The 7972-nt window shown below is 39.5% G+C and overlaps 1 long non-coding RNA gene across 1 annotated transcript; it reads right to left on the minus strand.

Annotated features, from left to right (window-relative positions):
• Positions 1–3319: 3319 nt before the first annotated feature.
• LOC131507244 (uncharacterized) lies at positions 3320–5200 on the minus strand. Its single transcript, XR_009259406.1, has 2 exons — positions 5073–5200; positions 3320–3512 (listed from the first exon to the last, which is right to left on the minus strand). It is a non-coding gene; the product is annotated as an uncharacterized LOC131507244 (long non-coding RNA).
• Between the last annotated feature and the right edge of the window lie 2772 nt (positions 5201–7972).

Below are 7972 nucleotides of genomic sequence, written 5' to 3' on the forward strand. Positions count from 1 at the left end.
AGTGTAGCATTGGTACAAATGTTGTCAACACAGTGAAAAAGGGCAAATAAACTGAGGGTTTTTACAAAAGTATTTTTAAATTTTTATTTAATGTTTATTTATTTTTGACAGAGAGAGACAGAGCATGAGTGGGAGAGGGGCAGAGAGAGAGAGGGAGACACTGAATCCGAAAAAGGCTCTAGGCCCCAAGCTGTTAGCACAGACCCTGACCTGGGGCCTGAACTCACAGACCACGAGATCATGACCTGAGCTGAAGTCAGATACTCAACTGACTCAGCCATCCAGGTGCCCCTACAAAAGTATTTTTGACCTTGTGGATTCACTAAAAGGGTCTTTGGGATTCCTAGGTATGTTTGGGCCACACTTTGAGAAACCACTGTTTTAGGGGATGGTTAAAAAGAATCAGCGTGTTTCAACAAAGAGCTGTGTTCAGAGAGAATTTGCCAGTTTTCAAGTTGACTAGAAAACAACGGAAAGTCCAAAAACTTGGGGTGAAAAGTGGTTGGGGAGCCAACTGTTCCATTTGGGGCCACAAAAGTCCAGTAAAACTTTTTAGTTGGACAACATGATTTAGTTCTGTCAAAGATCAGATTAAGAGTGGAACCTTCTGATGAGAAACCATGATAAAAGTAGCTGTTAAGGAGAGGAAGGGGAGGGAAGAGAGAGAAGGATCTAAGAATTGTAGATGGAAGTGAGTACATCAGAAGTCCAGCATGTTTTTGATAGAACTTGTGTTGTCAAGAAGCTCAAAATATCAGACTAAAAAAGCTCATTGGCTGAGCTGTAAAATCACATTTTGGCTCTCAGACTTTCGGTAACACTCATTTCAGCTGTGACCAAAGAGAATAAATAGATGATAAGAACTAAAATTTTGAGGTGCAAGGAGGAAAGAGGAAAATGAAATTATTCCCGAGCAGTAGAATTAAAGTTTAATCAAATAACTCCCCTTCTCCGCAGGGTAGGGGCTTTGATAAGACCCGCCAAGCAGGATTTCAGAACTGCAATAGACTAGTGAACACTATGTATCTCCTATTATTCCCCTTTTCGAACGGAAGTTTTAATTGCCTTTATCCTGCACCTCATCCACCATTGTACATAGACCAGGCCCATAACAAACTCCACTCTCTCTCTTGCCTGCCTGCCTGCCAGGTTTGGACAGAGATTCCATGCCATGACGAGGTGGTATCGCCACCAGATGGAGGAAGCCTGGTTACCTGAATGGAGCAGAGGCTTGCCCAACACCACACTGGATTGTGACACAAGCAAGGAAGAAATTGTATTGTTCTGAGCCAGAGATTTTTGTTAAACTCTTGTTACAAATGTTTTCTGTTACAGCGTTTAGACTACTCTGAATAATGTAGAAGCTATTTCATTGATCTAAACATGAGAAAAGGAACTGAGGCAGCGGCAGAACAAGTATTACATAGTCTAGAGGTAGAATCAATATCCTTCTGTAGACTAAGGGGGTGGGGGTGGGATGTGAGCAGGAGGGACAGCAAGGAGTGTGGGATGAGTTCTAGTTTTCTGGGTCTACATGGGTGGAAGTTTTGAATAGTACTTGATAGAACAATCCAGTGAAGTTGTCTAATAGGCAGTAGTAATATGAGAGCTAAGAGTTGGGGACAGAGGTCCAGAAAGGAGGCATATACAAGGCAGTCATCAGGGTATAGGTGATGGGTGAAGCCAGGGGAAGGAGCAATGGTGGATAGAATTTCCTGGGAAGACCACTGAGAAGAAGAATACAGAGGTCATCTAACTAATAGAGTAGAATCCACAAGAGAATAATAATAAACTCCCAGAAAAGAAGAAAAAATGGCAGAAAAAGGGTAGGTCAGTTTGAGGAAAAACAGTTCAAAGAATTATGAAATGTTAGAGTCAAATATTGCAAAGAGATCTAATATAAGAGTTAAATATTAGATTTTAAACTTAAGGGAGTATTGGTGACCTTCATCAAGATAATTTTAATGGAGCACAGATGTAAAATTCAGATCATTGTAGGATAAATGCCTTATGATTTATGAATAAAAAAAAGACTGAAGGTGTTAAATCTTGACCAAGGTCCACAGTAAATGTTGGAGCTTGGCTTTGAACTCTTGCCTATCCAAGACCACAACCTGTGCTCCTCCACTCTTTTAAACAGATTCTGAAAAGTGTACTTAATTAAAATGCTGACTCAGATATAATTTTGATTATAATGTTGTCAAAGCAGTATAAAATAGAAGGCTCACAGAAATTTTAAAGGTCAATATTTTCAGAGAGAAAGGTGTAGGTTAATTTTCTATAATATTTTCTGAGAGGATTTCCCTCCCATTCCCCCCCCCCCCCCACTTTCTTTCTCATAAGCTGATTGTATTGATTTTATTGGTAAATAGGAGTTAAATTTTGTAATATGAATGGGTGTGTCATTGTTATACACTTATAATATTATTTTGGTTTTAGAATACAGGTTGTACCATTCTGCTGAAATAATTTTTTCTCAAACTACGTCTAAATAAGATGACTGATGGAACTTTTTCTCTCTAAAGTCTTATGAAACTTAATTAGCAAGATCAAAGGCTACAAGAGCTTAATAGCCACAATCACATTTACCAGATGCCTTGTTAGTAATTCAGCATTTAAAGTGTAATCTCCAAACAAGTCAAAAACAGAGACAAATGTTTTTTTAGGAGATTTAATTTAAGATTTTTTTTTTCGTTAATAAACCTAATGGAAAATCTTAAGTGCTGCTATAGAGCACTATTTCAAAATAAGCTCCTTAGCAAAATAAATGAAAGACATGTAGAAACCTGAAGAAGCATTTATTTTTGAGAGCCAAGGTGTCTGCAAAACTCATGTAGGAAACCTCTCTTTCTTTCATTTCATATAAAGACCATTTTGTGTGAAATAAAGGAAAGTAATTGGCATCACTTGAATTCATTATTCATTAAATTTAACTATTTTTGGCTTGGCATGTATTGATTTCCTAATCTGGAATGCCTGCTAAAATATTTTCATTAAGATGTGTTATTTTGGGTAGTAAAAGGACCTTCCAATTTAGGACTCAGAACATTCAATTTGGAGTATGTATAAAGTCAAGAATAAATACAGTCAGCATTATTAAACATAAACCTTGCTACTGCCCTCCTTCAGCTGCAAGTTTTGATTGCATAATTCATTCTTGTTTATCCCCTTTGCATTTCTATAGCAACTATATCTGTGGATTTTATGTGTTTGGTTGAAATGCCCCAGTAGAACAAAAGAGAAGCATTTGTAAAAAATTTTTGAAGGCTGTGTGTAGTGATGAGGAATTGAGAAATGACCAGCCTTGTTTGCAAAGCAATTAAAAAATATATCTTTTTATCTGTGTTCAAATGTGTGTGTGTGCAAGCACGTTTGATGCATTTCCCATTTTAAAGACATTAAGCCCCATCTGATTACCCATATTCACTTAAAATGGGGTGGCAGGTGATAATCTCTTCTTAAAAATTAGTTGATATGAAGCAATGTAGAGAGCAGAAACATGCAGCCTCATCCTAAAAAAAAAAAATTCATGTTATTTTTAAGTCACCTATGTGGATTTTTGTAAAATAGAAGTAGAAAAATGTAGCTATCACATGCCAATTACGCATATTCTAAAAGAGCTAGGGTAATGGGTGTCTCCATATTTTAAGGGATACTATTTTGTAGTATACACTGCCACATAGGAAATTCAAAGAAAACCAAAAATAGTTTATAAAAAAAAAAACAAAATTAAACCAAGTTTATTTTTGTTTCCAAACCAGGCTTATTAGCAATGATAGAATTCTATCATATGCTGGAAGGATAGCATAGCAACTTGTGAATCTTTTATCAAATGTTAAGACTGTTTAACACATTTTATAAAGACCATGAAAATAGAAGAGTTACCAATTAACTTTAAGTTTTGCATTTCTAACATTTTTAAACATGTTTTGTATGCAGGTGAAACAAAGCTGAAATTTTTTTTTTAGAATTGGAATAGTTGTCTTTTACGGTACTAGTTATCTATAACACAGACAAATGAAACAAATACTTAGTCATTTTATACTGATTTTATTTATTCATTCGTTGAACAAGTATGAATTATTTACTCTGTAACAAGATATTATACCTATATCTCTGGATGCATAACAAAGGTTTAGCTACTCAATACTTTCTGGAATCTAAGGACTCATTCTTCTTGTCAGTATGAAGCAAGATTGTTTGGTGCATATCCCAAGTGAAAGGGAAGAAAAAGGGCAAACAAAACAAACATGTATGCCAATGAATTACAAAAACTACTATTTAACTGGGTTGGGACCAAAGGTTGTTAGTGCTATTGGCCACAACTATCTGAAAAGAGCCCAAAATGTCAAGCTGACCTCTTAATGGTGACTGGTTGAAAACCAAGGTTCAGTGGTTGGTTCTTGCTGCACATCCAAACATTTGGATGTCTGTCCAACATTTTTAGTTACAGATTTTTCTTCTATTAACAAAGTTTAGGAAAGTGTAAAGTAGAAGTTGAATGCTTATGGTTTTATTTTTATAGTAAACAAATGAAAGCAGTTCATATTTTGAATGTGCTTCCTTAAGTTCATGTGGGGCTAAAGGGGCTTGGCATTAGTTATTTATGAATCACTGTTGATAACAAGAATGCAAATGTGAATTCAGAGGGACAGGAAACCTGAGGGACAGAAAATAGGTAAGATCATTATAGGCTATGATGTGCTCTGTGAAAGGCAGAAAGGGGTGTGTGTGTGAATGGTGGTCATGGAATGAGGACAAAAAGAAGCTCTCTGAGGAGGTAACCTATCACCTGAGGTCCAAAGGATGAGAAGTCCTGGGAAGAACCAGGGGAAGAGTCTTGCAGGTAGACAGAACTAAGAGTGCAGGAATATGAAGTGAAAGGAGCTTGTTGGTTAGGAACAGGAAGGAGGGTAGCTTAGACTGCCCTCATTAGGATCTTTCTGACTTAGGTAATTTCATATCCAGTGGCAAACACCCTACTGTCACGCAGGATAGCCTGTGTTGTGCTACCGGAACCGACCATCCCCAATTGCAGCCACTCCAAACAACTAGATTCATTTCTTACCCACTCTGTATGTCCATTGCAGCTGGCTAGGTGCTCTGCTCTGTGTGCTCCACCCTCCACAACCCTTGCCGACAGAGCGTCATTACCTGGAACACAGAAGTTACTGAGGCAGTGTAAGAAGAAAGCATGGCACCTCCGGACTCTTAAAGCTTAGCACACATCACTTCCTCTCGTATTTCATTGGCCAAAGCAGTGACTAATCTCAAGTCAGCAAGGAAGTGTGGTTCTCCAGCATGCCTGGAACATGAGTAGAACTAGAAGTATTGATGAGTGGTAGTAATATCCTCTGTGGGGGTCAGTGAATGACCTGGAGTTGCATGTACAAGTTGTGAGTGTGTGTTGGGCTCAGGGGTGGGGGGCATGTCTTCAGGGAAAAGGTCCATTGCTTTAATCAGATTCCCAAGGGGATATGTAACACAACAATGATTAAAAACTGCTGGACCAGTTAAAAACTGTCATGTAAACAGATAATTGCTATACAAGGCAATTTGCAGCATGAGTGAAAGGCTGCAGTGATTAAAACATTGTGAGTGGTGGTAGGGGGGGATGTGCACGTGCGTATGTGCACGCAAGAGTGTGTGTGTGGCAATAAAGAAAAAGTTGAGCAAATTTGTAGACCAAAGGGTGGAAGGCAGAGAATAGAAAGCAGTGGATTAAAGACACCAAAGGGTTAGGGGAAATTACTGAAGTCCCGGAAGATGCCCGAGGAGATGGTGTCCAGTATTCTCTAGAAATGTTAACTTCGGGGATCAGATAATTCTCTGATATAAGAGGAAGGGAGGGAAAAGGTAGCTGTCCCCATGGGTCAGGCTGCAGGCAGAAGGGAAAGAGAGGACCTCTGTTTTGTCTGATAGATGGACAAGGGCATCTACTTAGAATGAGGGGATTGTAGAGCATGTTGACAATTCGGAACAGCTGTAGGGGAAATCTGAAACGGAGCTGACGGGGGACAAATGAAAGGACTGCCAGTAGCACTGAGGGCTCAGCTGATGTTGGAGAACACAGATTTGGTGCAGTGCCAGGAAACAGGGTTATAGGATTTTTCCTTATCCATGCTCAGCTGCCTGGAAGCAGGAGCTGAGAAAGTTAACGGTTGGACTGATTCTGGGCTGGGGATTGGCAGAACAGGTGCGGCACTATGCTGATAATATGAAGTTCAAGAATCTCTGTATGGGCAAAAAGGACTAATTTTGCTTTTGATTTTTAAAATTAAGCTGGTCAGTAATAGCAAGAAGCAGATTTACACCTGTAGTTATTCTTTGTGAGCTGCGGTTCTCACTCCCTGTTCAACTTCGTTCTGTTTGGAGTTCATAGCTGATAAAACCAATATAACCAGGATGGTTAAGATACGTAGTATGGCTTATTTTTTGTTGCTTAAGTAAGGTTAATCATGCTACAGCCACAGAAGATTGTATGTGTTCCTAATATTCCCTTACTCCCCCAGTAAAATCTGATGGAAGAAAGGTAAAAGAAAAAAAAATTAAAGCTCTAAAAATATAATTACGTATTCAGAGACAGAATTGCTTAGCTAAGCATCTTGCTATTAATTACTATGTTGTATATTTTGCTGCCTTGGCTGATACTAAGACATTGTATTTAGGGAAACCATTAAATGAAGACAAAAGGAAAACATCTGGAATAGCTTAGCTCCAAAGCAGTGTGTGGTGTGAAATAGCATTGTATTGCACTTCTCTTTCCCCCGTTGCCTGCCAAATCCCTGAATTTCTCTGATTTCACTGAGGTTACATCATAAGCCTTGGAAAACAGTGTTGCTGTTCGTAAAGGGTGCATATGCATACTTAAGGCAAACACAGCCATAATAATAATTCTTCTGTCTTCCTTGAAACCTGTCATTTTATTTTCCATTTCCTCAGGGTGGAGGCTTTGTCTCTTAAGTGTCTATTGATGACTGACAGGTGAGGTGAGCAAGTCTGATCATTTAGAATTGTGTTTGAGGCTGAAACTAAATGAGACTTTTCACATCCTTCTTCCACAGAAAGAAGTTAGCTAGCAGGAGGCAAGCAAGTAAAATTCTAAAAAGAGATTGTTGCTACAAATGGCTCTTCCCCAGAAGACCCTCTCTCAAGAGTTTCAGTTGTTGATAACTAGCAGGTTTTATCTCCAGGAATGAAGTTTCTCTTCGCTTCTGGCCTGCCAACTTATAGACGGTCTTCAGCTGAGGAAGTGCTGCCAGAATGAATAGCTGGAGAATCTCCTCGACTTTTCTATTTATTTTAGAGTATGATAATTTGAGGGAAAATTAAAATTGCCAGTTTTCCATTACATGTGAAAGCTCTCGGTGCCGGCTATCTCACCAGCCCTCACAAATATACTTCTGCGGAAAATTGTGTAAACAGATGAAAAAGCCAAGAAAACGGGGGATCAATGTCTTGTCAAAGGCCACACAGTGTGTTCAGGGGCAGGACGGGGCACCTGCACTTCGTGACTGATTTGACCGAGGCCTTCCTGCTCTAGCCTGGGACAGGGCAGCACGTGGATGCTGAGATCACAGAGTAAACACCAAGCAGAGGGCTAGTTATGCAAGGGGCAAGAATGACATATTTTAAATGTGTGTATGTTGACTGCGACGAGCTGTTCCCGAGGCCCAGAGACTTATGAGCACCCTGAGAGCAAGGGCTATCCGTTCTTCTTTGCAAATGGCACCACTGCACTCACTGCCTGGCAGAGCACTAGACATCCAATCAATGGTGAATACTGTCGACTGCAGTCAGAGCCTTTAAAAATGACTCAGATAGTCTCATTTCTCTGCTCAAAATGCTGCCATGGGTCCTCATTCCCCTCAGAGTCAAAGTCAAAGCCCTGACCTAGGTGATTTGCTCTTTGCTGCCTGTGGGGCTGCGTTTCCTATTTCTCATTCCCCGCTTTCTCCTCCAGCACCCTCCT

The sequence above is a fragment of the Neofelis nebulosa genome, chromosome 3 (assembly GCF_028018385.1).
Source record: "Neofelis nebulosa isolate mNeoNeb1 chromosome 3, mNeoNeb1.pri, whole genome shotgun sequence".
Taxonomy (NCBI): Eukaryota; Metazoa; Chordata; class Mammalia; order Carnivora; family Felidae; genus Neofelis; species Neofelis nebulosa.